At 65.4% G+C, this 13800-nt stretch overlaps 1 protein-coding gene across 1 annotated transcript in view; it reads right to left on the reverse strand.

The window, feature by feature from the left end:
* NTN3 (netrin 3) overlaps positions 1-13418 on the reverse strand; it is a 55809-nt gene extending 42391 nt beyond the window's left edge. The window contains exon 1 of the mRNA XM_075899023.2: positions 12874-13418. The gene's annotated coding sequence lies outside the window, so the exon portion shown is untranslated. The remainder of the gene's footprint in view (positions 1-12873) is intronic.
* Positions 13419-13800: the final 382 nt, after the last annotated feature.

Below are 13800 nucleotides of genomic sequence, written 5' to 3' on the forward strand. Positions count from 1 at the left end.
GCATCGCCCCCAGCTCTCTTGCAGCCCCTAGCGCAAACCAACCTCTGCTCCACGCTCAGAGGAGAGCGAGGCCAGAATCAGCCCCGGCCATGGGGATGGAATTCGCTCCTACCTGTTTCTGCACCTCCGGCACCCGACCTGGGGCAGCTGGGCCACCTCGGCCATTCCTGCCGCCCCTCGCACGGGGACCGCGGGCAGATCCCAGTCCCCGGGCTCTTTCTTCCCCACTCCGCGGCAAAGAGGCACATGCAGGAGCCCAGCTTGGAAAACCAGATCCGCCGGGGAAAGCTGCAAGAGGAGATGCTCCCCAGGAACCCCCGGTGCTCAATATTGGGGCCGGGGCGATGCAGCCTGCTGCGCTGAGCCAAGCTGTGCCCATCTGCCCCGGTGCAGGGTTAGCCTGGGCTTCGCTACTGGTAAGTACCCGGCGCGCAAGCCGCCCCCAGCCTGCCCTCAGGACAGCGCGGTGCCAGGGTTAGCAGGAGCAGCAGCCGGGCGGGAGAGAGAGGCTCCTAGGCTCTCTCACGTCGGGCTCCGCTGCTGTCGCTGTTTTCTCACCCATGGGGAGGGCGGAGGGTCTTGGGACACGCCCGGAGAAGGTTCTGGGGCAGATGGGGCACTGGGGGGAGGGGCTTGGAGCCCAAACCTTTGCTCCAGCTTGGCTGCTGCCTCTCCCTCTCCCTCTCGGCTAGCGAGGAGCCAGCTGGAGCAGCCTCACGTCTCAGTGCTGCCGAGGCCCCGCGTGACTGGAAATCATTATCACCCGCCCATGGGCAGAGACCACCCACGCGCCACCCAGCGCTCACCCCGCTCCCCTCTGCCTGGGGCGCTGCGGCCTCACCTGCCCATCACCGGCAGGCTGCCGGAGTCGGCCCATGTTATGCCAATTCAGCGCGACCCGGTGACTTCTGGCATGCTCCCCGAGAGCCGGAGGGGAGGGGGGTTAGCAGCCCCTCCCACAGCTAACAGGCCCAGTGGGGAGGGGGTTGTGCACCAAAGGGACCTTCACCTGAGCTCACTTAAGACCACCAGCTCCAGCGACTGGCCCTACAGCAGCCTACAGCCAGAGCAGCGTCAGCACCTCCGAAGGCTGCCGACTGCTCATCATTAACCCTTTACCGGTTACAAGCCCCCCGAGGACGTCTCTAGTGGGTGCCCTCTGGATGTCGGAATTCCCATTGCAATGGAAGTTGGGTATTTTCCTTGACTTGCTGCCCGTAACGGCCGAGTAGCGTTACTGCCTGCTGTTAAACGGATGCTGCGATCTGCCCCAGAGGTGGCTGCATTTTGGCGGTACCTGAAGTGATTTCTCCTGCTAGTTTCTTTTTGAAGCCTTGATAGGATTTAGCTTTTAGAGGAGGGTGTTCCATTTGTACATTAGCAATCACAGTGATTTTAATAATCAAATAACTATTCCACTTAGCACCTACGGACGTTGCCTCTTAAAACATTTTATAAGCACTCATTGGATTTCCTCACCTGCATGTCCTAAGAGAGAGAATTTATGGGGCCAGATTTTCAGCCTGGCCTTAAATGGGGTGTCTGTTTTATAACCCCAGTTCCGGGGGCATGAATTGCTGCAGGGTCAGCCTAGCATTTCCACGTCTACCCATACGGCCACACCAGAGCTGGAAGGTGCAAAAATTCAGCTCAAGGAGCCATCCCAGTGCTAGCACACTCTGCAAAAAAGAGAAAGGCAGCCGGTGCATTGTGCAGGCCTGCGAGGCTGGCTGCCCTGAGCACCCCTGCTCTCGACAGGACCCCATGCTGCTGCGGCTGCTCGCTGCGTTTGTCTACGCAGGGCTGGAAGTGAGAGGACTCAAAATACAGAGCAGCACAGTGGGGCGTACCTTGAAATCAGCGATGCAACTTGAGCTATGCAAATTGCACCGCTTACGTCGAAATTTGGTGCTGTCCACGCAGCGCTAATTTCAAAAGACATCGTTATTTAATCCTTGGGCAACGAGCTTCCCAGGAAACCAGAATAAGAAGCCCTTATTTCAAATGCATTTTGGGATAACAGCACGCTCTCCGGATGCGCAGGGCGCATTTCGGGATAACGGCACACCGTCTGGATGCACAGGGCACATTTCGGGATAACGGCGCGCCATCCGGAGGCGCGGGGCGCATTTCGGGATAACGGCACGCCATCCGGAGGCACGGGGCGCATTTCGGGATAACAGCATGCCATCCGGAGGCACGGGGCGCATTTCGGGATAACGGCACGCCATCCGGAGGCACGGGGCGCATTTCGGGATAACGGCACGCCATCCGGAGGCACGGGGCGCATTTCGGGATAACGGCACGCCGTCTGGAGGCACGGGGCGCATTTCGGGATAACGGCGCGCCGTCCGGACACGTGAGGTGCATTTTGGGATAACGGCGCATCGTCCGGACACACGGGGCACATTTCAGTCTAATGGCGCACTATCCGGACGTGCAGAGTGCATTTCAGGATAACGGCGTGCAGTCCGGACACACAGGGCAAATTTCGGGATAAGGGCACACCGTGTGGACGTGCGGGGCGCATTTTGGGATAATGGCACATTGTCCGGATGCACAGGGCGCATTTCGGGATAACACGCCATCCGGACACGCGGGGGGCGCATTTCGGGATAACGGCGCGCCGTCCGGACACGCGGGGTGCATTTCGGGATAACGGCGCGCCGTCCGGACACGCGGGGTGCATTTCGGGATAACGGCGCGCCGTCCGGATGCGGGGGGGTGCACATTTCGGGATAAAGGCGCGCCGTCCGGACGCGGGGGGGCGCATTTCGGGATAACGGCGCGCCGTCCGGACGCGGGGGGGGGCGCATTTCGGGATAACGGCGCGCCGTCCGGACGCGGGGGGGGGGGGGCGCATTTCGGGATAACGGCGCGCCGTCCGGACGCGGGGGGGGGGGGCGCATTTCGGGATAACGGCGCGCCGTCCGGACGCGGGGGGGGCGCATTTCGGGATAACGGCGCGCCGTCCGGACGCGCGGGGGGCGCATTTCGGGATAACGGCGCGCCGTCCGGACGCGCGGGGGGCGCATTTCGGGATAACGGCGCGCCGTCCGGACGCGGGGGGCGCATTTCGGGATAATGGCGCGCCGTCCGGACGCACGGGGCGCATTTCGGGATAACGGCGCACCGTCCGGACACGTGGGGTGCATTTCGGGATAACGGCGCGCCGTCCGGACGCGCGGGGCACATTTCGGGATAACGGCACGCCGTCCGGACGTGGGGGGTGCATTTCGGGATAACGGCACGCCGTCCGGACGCGCGGGATAACGGCGTGCCGTCCGGACGCGCGGGGCACATTTCGGGATAACGGCACGCTATCCGGACGTGGGGGGTGCATTTCGGGATAACGGCGTGCCGTCCAGACGCGGGGGGAGCATTTCGGGATAACAGCGCGCCGTCCGAACGCGGGGGGCGCATTTCGGGATAACGGCGCGCCGTCCGGACGCGGGGGGGCGCATTTCGGGATAACGGCGCGCCGTCCGGACGCGGGGGGGCGCATTTCGGGATAACGGCGCGCCGTCCGGACGCGGGGGGCGCATTTCGGGATAACGGCGCGCCGTCCGGACGCGGGGGGCGCATTTCGGGATAACGGCGCGCCGTCCGGACATGGGGGGCGCATTTCGGGATAACAGGCATAGCCCGAAGGAACGCCGCTGTCTAGACGGGCCCGAAGTGTCCTCGGGGCAAACGAGCAGGCTGGGACAGGTCGCCAGCTGATGCCGCTGGCCCGGCTGCACTGCCATTGTCAGCCCACTGGCTCACGCTTCCGGGGCGCCCGGTGCCCGGCTGGCGGAAGGAGCCAGGTCTGAAAGGCCTCTCCCTGCGGGTCAGGTGCACGGGATGAGCAGGCGAACAGCCAGCGTGAGCTGCCTGGGCTCCGGGCGCACAGCAGGCTGGAGCGAAGGAGACGCCTTGTGCAGGCCCCCTGCTATGGCTGGACCAGGGCCTGGAGCGCTCGCCCGCAGCCCCGTTAGCAGGCAGCAGCACTAGCCGGTTCTCCTCTGGGCGAGCCCACCCCTCGGGCAGGGCCTGGCAGCCCCCCTCCAGTCTGCTACAGGTGCCCCGGGCAGGCGCGGGCTGCCGTCCTTAGGAAATGCAGCCGTGTGGGTGCACTGTGTGGGCACGGGGCAAGGGCTAATCCAGGAAAGTGGCACTGGTGGTACCAGCCCGCCCCCAAGCCCGGCGGGGAACGGCCGGCCAGCTCTCCGCCATGCGGTGCCCGGGGCGTCCCCCAGGGCAGTTCCTGCTGCTTTCCATCGTGACAAGGGAGCTTCCCCCTCCCAGGGCAATGGGAGAAGAAAGCTTCATTCCAGGGGATTTTCACAGACCCCCTCTCAGCCGCTCTCCGGGGAAACGCGTTGCCTTATATGGAATTCGTTTGGAAATGGAAAGTCTGGTCTCCCCTTGGCCGCTGCGCTCCCCCCCCCCCCAGCTTAGCTCCCAGGCTGGGGAGGGAAGAGCTTGTTTGCAAGCTGCCCTTTGCTCCAGGCAGAGCTGAACTCGTCTGGGGAGGAGGGGGCCCCAGGCCGGCCCGGCACAGCGCAGCGCAGGTGGTGCTGGCGAGCCGCGGGGGCCTGGCCAGAAGGCTGGGGGAACGGGAGCATGGCGGGGGTGCGGATTACACGCGGAATTGCAGTGTGACCGAAAAAGATTCCGAAAGGGCCCGTCGCCCAATGTTCAAGTCTGCTTGGTGGGTGGGGGTGGGGCCCACGGGTGGGGCCCACCCTGGCACAGCAAACCCTGAGGCCAGGCAGCTCCCGATGCTCAGTCCCAGGCCTCAGTGCCCCCAGCCCCTCCCCCAGCACCCAGGCCTGGGCCCCGGCGCAGTGAGCAAAAGCGGCTCTCCATAGGGCTGGCCAATCGATTCCTGCCAAATATGAGTACGATTTCGACCCCGCTTTCAGCTCCAGCCCCAGCCAGAGGGCGGCCGGCTCTGGGGGCTGCCTGTTACTCAAACATTTCCAACAACCGACTTCCAGCCCCCCGCTCTTGGCCAGCAATTCACTCCCCCCATTCCAGGTTAATTACCCAGCCTTTCGAGACGATGATTGGTCACATGCTACTGATCCCGCACACCGATTGGATGACGGAGGGGAGAATGACAGGTGGGACGGAGTTCTGATGGAGAGGAGAGAGGGAAGGATCGCTCAGGGACAGGAACTTTGGGGAAACTCCTCTGAAGGATGTGCCAGGATTGGGGACTCTGGGTGGGGATGTAACCCACGGCAAAGAGAATTCCTGAGCACGGCCTCTGCCAGGGACCCTGCCCAGCCCTCTCGCAGGGATCTCGCGGGAGGTGTCTCGGCCCCTCCACGCTTTCTGAGAAGGCAGAACTCAGAGACGCTTTATGCAAAACAGACCACGGGGCATGTCACTTTCAAGGGTGTCATCTGCTGAACCTGTAGATCCCATGAATCCTTCTTGCATGAGAAGTCACCAATATGAAGGGTGGATCGGTTTATAATTCTACAGGGGCTAATGAGGCTATTATGATGCTCTTAATGGAAACGTAATGGCTTGGCGATCAAATCGGCAACCTGTAACTGTGGTTGCTCTTAGAAAGATGTGTGGCCAGGCCGCTGGTGCTGAAACCCAGGCTGGAGCTGGTACCTTCCTCTTGAGGTGAGAAAAGTTTGAAGGGAGCCCAAAGAATTCCTGCCTGGGGCAGAAGGGACGTAAGGGGGGAACCAAACAATCGGGGAGTTGCCAGATGCCAGGAGACACCCCCTCCCTCGGAAACATCCAAGACTGAAAGGGGGAGGGGTCAGGCCGAGCTAGGAGGCTGCCTGGCTTGTGAAAGGGATGCTTTGAACAGCTGGTTAGGGTGAGAATTTGCATGAAACGCGTTCCTTGGGGGATCGGGATTAGCTGGTGGGTTTTGTTTTGATTTAATCATTTGCTTTGATCTGACTGTTTTCATTTGAAACCACTGGACTGCGGCTCTTTATACTTCATAGCAACACATTTGTTTATTATCAAACCTGTGTACATACTTGTTACCTGGGGCGGGGCAGGGAGCAACCACTGCGCATCTCTCTCTTCCACTGACCAAAGGGGCGGACCTGACCTTATGAGCTCTCTCTGGGTAAAACGCTTCTAGGGCAAGACAGATGAGTTTGGGGGTTGGTCTGCTGGGTGCCTCCTGGAGTGGAGCTGTGTCACTCTGCAGGGGGGCGGTAACCCCAGCTCTGAGCCTGGGCTGGGGGAGGCCAGAGCTTCTGTCCCAGCAGCACAGGGTGGTGGGGTTCCCCTGAGGGCAGGAAGGGGGTGTCTGTGGCTTGATCAGTGTCACATTACCTAACTGGAGGGAAGCAGCCAGATCGCTGCTGCACCCCTAGGTGGGGGTGTTGGCCCCAGAAATTGGTATAAAAGGGAGCCATGTGGGGTATTGAATGGGAGCTTATTGTTTGCTGATCTTATGTACGCTATTTATGTGAGTGTATAATGTCTATGTGTGTAGGTAGGAATCTGTAATGTGTGTGGAAGCTGAATATTTCTCTGAATGTGGTTAAGCATGTCTATGGACAGGATGATTAGCCAGGCCCTGTGGGACAATGGCTCTCAATGGCCCAAGGACACACCCAAAGAATGGGGGCTGTCACCTGAGAGCAGCCAGCAGGGAACATAGAGATTGGCCTCTGACCAGGTAACCTGCTGCATACAAGAGGAGGCCAGGAAGGAGGTATAAAGAGGCCATGTGGCCGATGCCATTTTGTTCTCAGCTCAGCACTTCATCCCAGAGGCAGCACTGCAGGGATCGAAGAGCCCAGAAGACCTGTGAACCCATCCTGATGCTAGGATGTGCAACAAGAACTTTTAAACCAGCAGCTGCAACATCTCTGCTAGAGCCTGCATCGAGGACTGGGAGATTCGGTGCATGTAACGTACTATTCTTTAACAACCTCACTCTCAGGCTTTTCTTTCTTGTGATAATAAACCTTTAGATATAGATGCTAAAGGATTGGCCCAGCGTGATTTGTGGGTAAGGTCCGGAGGGTAAATTGACCAGGGATCTGTGGCTGGTTTCTTGGAACCGGACAGAACTTGTTCGGGATAGGTGGGATTGGGTGCTAGGACCCCCCACCTGTGTATGAGGCCCGGGGCCATCTGGGGCACGGATATTGCTGGGGTGTCGGAGGGGTTTTGCTCGGGAGGCTTCAGGCAGGCAGCTGGAGCGCTCTGTGGGACTGGTTTGTGGTCTGTTTGGAGAGGTCACCAGTCTGGGGGCTGTAAGGAGCCCCGAAGTTGAGCAATTCGCCCTGAGCGGACGCCCTCAGCTGTGCCCAGACACGGCCCGGTCCGTCACAATCAGCACACGGGGGGACAACGCCAAGAGGTTTTCTGTGACCCAGCCTGTGCTGCCGTGCTCCTCTCGGGCACAGAGCCCCCAGTGGCTCCACAGATCTGGACAATGCCAATTCCCAATTGAGATGCAGCTGGGAAGCAGGAAATCTCGGAGGGCAAAGAAGAAACTAGCTGGGTGACTATGCTTGGAGCGTGCCCCATTGCGAGGCTGAACTCGTCACTGCGGCGGGGGCTGCCCTTATGCGGGGCTCCCTCTAACACGGAGACTGGGCCCATCTCACCCAGGGGTGCCCATCACCGCAGAACTGGCCCTGTGCAGCTCTGCTTCGGGCGCGTTTTGCCCAGCGCCAGTTGTGGAATGCTTCTGTCCCCAGCCGAGGAGTGGAATGTGCCAAGACAAACTCAACCCCGGCCACGGATAAACCGTTCCATGTGTCGCCAGGGTGAAAGCGCGCCCGAGAACGAAGGAAGCGCCCCCACAGCCAGCGGCGGGGCACAGAACAGGTACCGGACTAGCGGTGCTGGCCGAGGCAGCGTGTGCACGGCACCACCCACGGGCGGCGCGAAGGACGGCTGGCGAGGTGCTCCGGCGTACCCTGAGCAGAGCCAGAACGAGCGCGCTAATAGCATTTCAGTGCACCCCTGGGAGGGGTAATGGGAGGAAGAGCGCGCTCGGGCGGGGGTTGCTAATGGCACAGATGGCAAAGGTGCTAATGGGCTTGCGGGTGTTTCCTTATGCGCTCTACCCCACAGGCCCATTTTCTATTGAAAAGTCAGAAAAAACACAAACTGTTTCTAGGCAGCTGCACTCCTAGGTTTTGCTCCTGGATTTGGTCCCATTCTGCTGGTTCTCAGAGTAGAGCGGGTCTGGAGGCGTCTGCTATTCCCTCCCCATGGCACACGCGCACGGACGGACACGCGCCTACAGGGAGAACATGGAAGAGGCGTTCCCAGCACTGGACACTGCCGGGCATTGCTGCAGCCTGGGGAAAGGGCTGAAACCAGGCGGAACGAGGGACAACCCTTCCGACTTCATGGTTGAAACCACCTAGGCCAGACCCTGCTCTCCGTTCCCGAGGGAGACGGAAGCAGCTGGATGCAGCGAGCAGAACGACTCCCGATTTACACGCGTGTCCTTCAGAACCTGCCCAGTTTCTCAGAGCGTGGCTCACTTCAGCGGCAGCTTGCCATGGGGGCGGGGAAGGCTCCCACGGAGAAACCAGATTTCCTAGGTTATCCCAAGCAGTGGAGAGAAATCCGCAGAGCCCGACCCGAGACAAGGCAGTGCCGTGTGGGAGAGCTGCCCGCGCACGGTGGCTTAAGAGCTTTCCCAGTATCACCAGGGAGCCGTGTTCCGGGGGCGTTAGCCCAGAGACACAGAACCCGGAGCGAGCGGGAGCACAAGAGTCATCGCGCTTTTAACCCTGCGATCCCTCCCAGGCCAGCTCTGGTCTGCTGCAGGGCAATCTAGGGATGTGAGCCACTGGCCCCCAGAAGGGGCAGATCGCGAGGGCCCAGACGTCCACGCTGGACCAGGGAGCCACCCAGTCTGCTGCATTCACCCTCGGGCTCCTCGCTCCCACACTTACTTCGGCGGCTTCTCCCGCTAGCCCGGCAGGGCTCAAGATGACACCTGGAGCCAGGAGCCGCAAAGCGGGACACGGAGCCATTTATTAACGTCTAACGGTGGCGGGCGCGTTGCTTTACACGACCTTAATCCTGGCCCAGGCGTCCTAAAGCCCTTCACACATTCCTGCTGCATTGTTCCGCTCCGTCACGTGCTCCCGGGACCACCCCTGCTATGCAGAGGCCTTTCCTACCGCTGCTCCCATGCCGGCCCGGGGGCTGGGGGACTCGCACCCTTCTGCTGCAGAGCGCCCCAGCCCGCCCCACCCAGGAGCAACGCGGGCTGCTCTCCAGGACGTCCCCTCGCATGCCGGGCGCAGATGTTAAAATAGACGGGATGGCTCTTTACTAGCCTATTAATAGACGACAGCTTTTGGCTGGCTTTGAAAGACAGCTCCCGGGTGGCGCAGGGCACATCTGACAGGGCTCCAGAAATCCCTCCCTCGGCCTGGGGTCGGCCTTTGGTCAGACAGCCCTGAGGGCAGGCCCAGCCTGCAGGGCTCGGGAGGGGCGTGGTGGGCGGACGCAGGGCTCTAGGCCCAGTGCGAGCGTGGGGGGAGGAGAGCGGGGTGCATACCGGGATGGGAGCGACGGGGTGCCTCCCCCTTGCTGCTTCGGGCGGAGCGGAGGGGCTGGCTCCGTGGGAGGGGGCAGGGCCAGCGGCGGCCCACTTTGAAATGGACAGGAGTCCCCAGGGGTGCTGTACGTCTCAAAGCCGGGAGGCGGCGCGGTGCCCGGGGCCAGGGGGAGTCCTGCTGGCCCGGGCTGCATGCGGGCGCTGCCCCTCCGTACGCCTCACAGGAGGAGCGCGGGCGTTCTCCTCGACTATTCCATTAGTTAATGGATCCAATGGAACGTCCCCGGCGCGCACCCCGAGCACGGCCGGCTGCTTGGCCAAGGGAGGGAGCCTGAGCTCGCCAGCCCTGCTCCAACAGCTGCGTTGTGTCTCCCTCCAATAGCCACCGGCATCCCCTCGCACTGTGAACCCCTGAGCACGCACCGGGGTCCCCCAGAGCCCCAGAGCCCCACCCCCAGCCCGGGGTCCCCCAGAGCCCCAGCCCTGCCCCCAGCCCGGGGTCCCCCAGAGCCCCACCCCCAGCCCTGCCCCCCCCGCCCCCAGCCCGGGGTCCCTCACAGCCCCAGAGCCCCACCCCCAGCCCGGGGTCCCCCACAGCCCCAGAGCCCCACCCCCAGCCCGGGGTCCCCCACAGCCCCAGAGCCCCGCCCCCAGCCCGGGGTCCCCCACAGCCCAGAGCCCTGCCCCCAGCCCGGGGTCCCTCACAGCCCCAGAGCCCCACCCCCAGCCCCAGAGCCCCGCCCCCAGCCCGGGGTCCCCCACAGCCCAGAGCCCCGCCCCCAGCCCGGGGTCCCCCACAGCCCCAGAGCCCCGCCCCCCCCAGCCCGGGGTCCCCCACAGCCCCAGAGCCCCACCCCCAGCCCGGGGTCCCCCACAGCCCCAGAGCCCCGCTCCCAGCCCGGGTTCCCCACAGCCCAGAGCCCCGCCCCCAGCCCGGGGTCCCCCAGAGCCCCAGCCCTGCCCCCCCCACCCCCAGCCCGGGGTCCCTCACAGCCCCAGAGCCCGAGGCCTCCGGGTCACAGACCCCAACCCAAGACGTTGGGGCTCGTGTTGCCAGGAGCTGTGATGCCTGCCCCGCATCCCTCAGGCCGTGTTCCCGCCGCCGCGTACCTAGCCCGAATGCTGTCACCTCGTGCCCTGTAAAACGCCAGCCTGTGCCCACCGCATCGCCCTCAGGACGGGCGCTCACCCGCTGGGCCCACCCCACCCCGCCATGCTCAGACACCTCCCCCCGCTCACTGGGATGTGCTGGGGGACCTGCATTCACCCCCACCCTGGAACAGCCCTCGGTCTCTGGGACCGCCACTGGCGGATCTGAGCTGCTCCCACTGGCCTCTCGGCGCCCATGGCCAGGGAGGCTGCGGGCCGGGCGGGGGATGCAGTCAGCCTCCCGCTGTGGCAGGGTTGCAGGCTGCTCCTCCGGCTGCGCAGCACAACTAGCGTGGGGCTTTCGGAGGGTGCTTGGCCAGTGCCTGGACACGGACGCTAGGCCACGGCCAACCCAGCCAAGAGCAATTTGGCTTCCCATTCATGCTGGCAGAGCTGCCGTAGTCAGGGGTGGGAAACACCCACCCCCAGGCCCACCCAGCGCCCCAGCCAGCGCCGCCGCAGCGTGCCAGCAGGAAGGGGATCCGCAGGCACCGCCGATGTGCTGCAGGGTGGCCTTGGGCCTTCCCCCGGCAGGAGCTCTCCTGCGTGTACACTAGGGCCGTGCGCCACATAGCCCTCGTGTGCACGAGGACACGGCACGGCCAGAGCACAACAGCCCCTTCTCGCGGCTCAGCAGGTGGCCTCCAGGCAGCGCCAGGCCTGCCAACGCACCTTCTGCACGGCTAGAAGCACACCTCTCGGCATCGCTAGGCCGGTAACCTCCCCCACCTAGCCACGCTGGGCATGCCCGAGCCAGGCCTGGCAGGCACAAGGCAGCTCGAGGCCACGTTACCCGGCAGTAGCCCAGCCAGGCCGCCGGAGGCCCGGTGCTGCCGCCAAGCCACGTCCCGCAGCAACTAATGGAACTTTTCTGTCCCCTGGAGACGCCACCTGCCCACGCGAGGGCGCTGCCCGGACGGACCCATTCTGGGCTAGCTGCGTCGATAGCCGGGCTAAGGCGGCCACGCTGCAGGGCAGGGGTCGGATTCCCCACCCTGAGCAGCCGGGCTCTGCCGGCTTTTTTGGGCAGCCCGGGGGGCTAACCGGAGTGAACCAGCTGCAGAGTCTGTGCGGGGACACTGCACTGGTGCAAGGGCCGATTCCTCCTGGCCAGCCAGGGGTTTGCTCAGCCCACCTGCCCTGGCAGGAGAACTTTCCTCTGCATGGAACCTGCCTGGCCAGGCCCGTCCACCTGCCAGGGCCAGGCTGCAGGGCCCCCGCCCCCAGCTCCGGCAGAAGGAGCCTTGTCCCTGCCAGGGGCTGGGGGCAGGGGTCGGGCCAAGGCAGACAGAGCCAGGGGCCCCCAGCTCACTCTCGCTGCCTGGAAACGCCCCAGCTCCGCCCGCCCGCGGAGCCACCTGCCCGGGCTGGAGGACTCGGAGCAGCGGCCGCTCCACGCACCTGCCTCCTGCAGCGACCCGAGACCGCAGCAGCGGCCGGCGCTGGGCGGGGGGACCCAGCCCGGGGCAGCGCCTACGGGCCACCCGCCGGGAGCTGCGCTGGAGCGGACCGGGCCGGGGCCTCGCCAGGCGGGCTCTGCCCGCGGACCCCCCCTCCCTCCGCACGACAGGCCCTAGACCGGCCCCGGCAGGTCCCCCCCCCCCGGCCCCGGCTCCAGCCCCGGCCTCCGCGTCCGGCCCGGCCCGGGCTCGCCGCCTCGCCTCCTTTCCACAAGCCGGGCGGCCGCGGAGCCAGCCACCCCATCCCGCCCGGGGAGCGGGGCGAGTGGAAACTGGCGACAAGTCCGTGTCGGCGGCGCTCGAGCCCGGGGCGCACGGGGGACAGGGACTGGAGACGGGGCACAGGGGGGCGCAGGCTGGAGACGGGGCGCAGGGGGACGAGGGGGAGGGGGACGGGAGACGGGGCGCAGGGGGGACCGGGCACATGGGGGCGAGGGGGACAGGGACTGGAGACGGGGCACAGGGGGACGAGGGGGAGGGGGACGGGAGACGGGGCGCAGGGGGACGAGGGGGAGGGGGACGGGAGACGGGGCGCAGGGGCCAGGAAAGCCGCGAGGGCGAATGAGCCGCACCCCAGGCGGGCTGGAGTCGGCAGGGCAGAAGGCGCAGGGCGGGCGCGCCCCGGGGCGATTCCCGCGGGAAGCCAAGGCCCCCCAGAAGCGAGCCCCGGCCGGCCGGGAACCGGGCCCCGGCCAGGCTGTCCCCACCGCGGAGAGCCGCTGTCAGAGCCGCGGGGCTGGCAGTACTTACCCGGAGCAGGTAGGCGGGTCCCGGCTCCAGCCGCGCTGCAGCCGGGGGGTTGCGGTTCCAGCCCCGGGCCCGTCAGTGCAGCCGGGGGGTTGTCCCGGCGCGGGGGGGTCCAGCCGCGCTCTGCGGCCGCCGCTCGGGCTCGCCCGGGCCCGGCACCTCTGGAGCGGCGGGCGGGCGGGAGGGAGCGAGCGGAGCGAGGCTGCAGCCAGTCCCGGGCCGCGGCAGGGAAGTCACCTCCCCGAGGAAATGAGAAGCAGATTGGGAGACATGGAACCAGGCGCGGGGAGCCGGGCCAGCCCGCCCCACGGCAGCAGCGCCGGGCTGGGGAGGAAATAAAGGAGGCTCCCGGTGCCAGAGCGCTGCGCGGAGAGGAACCGACTCGGGGCAGGCGGCGGGGCGGGGCCGGCCGGGGAACGGGGCCAGAAGCTCCAGGGGAGCAGGAGAGATCAGCTGAGAGCCGCGAGGGTGTGAAAGGGGGGCGGAGTCCGGGGGGGGCATCGCCTCCGGCTCCTGTGAGCGCAGCGCTCCCGCTGCACAGGCTCGGGGGTTCGCGGGGCTGGCCTGAGCGTGGCTCTAGGGCTGGGAGGGGTGGGGCGCTGGAGCGTGGGCCCGGGGGTAGGGCGTTGGCGGGAGTGTGGACCCTGGGAGGGGCTAGGGCGCTGGGGGGGGGGGAGGTCTGGCCGGAGTGTGGGCCCTGGGGCTGGGAGGGCGTATGCAGGGGGGCTGGCCGGAGCGTGGGCCCTGGGGCTGGGGGCGGGAAGGGCGTTTGCAGGGGGGCTGGCCGGAGTGTGGGCCCTGGGGCTGGGAGGGCGTATGCAGGGGGGCTGGCCGGAGCGTGGGCCCTGGGGCTGGGGGCGGGGAGGGCGTTTGCAGGGGGGCTGGCCGGAGCGTGGGCCCTGGGGCGGGAAGGGCGTTTGCAGGGGGGCT

This window comes from Pelodiscus sinensis, chromosome 15, assembly GCF_052426305.1.
Source record: "Pelodiscus sinensis isolate ZL-2025 chromosome 15, ASM5242630v1, whole genome shotgun sequence".
In the NCBI taxonomy this organism is placed as follows: Eukaryota; Metazoa; Chordata; order Testudines; family Trionychidae; genus Pelodiscus; species Pelodiscus sinensis.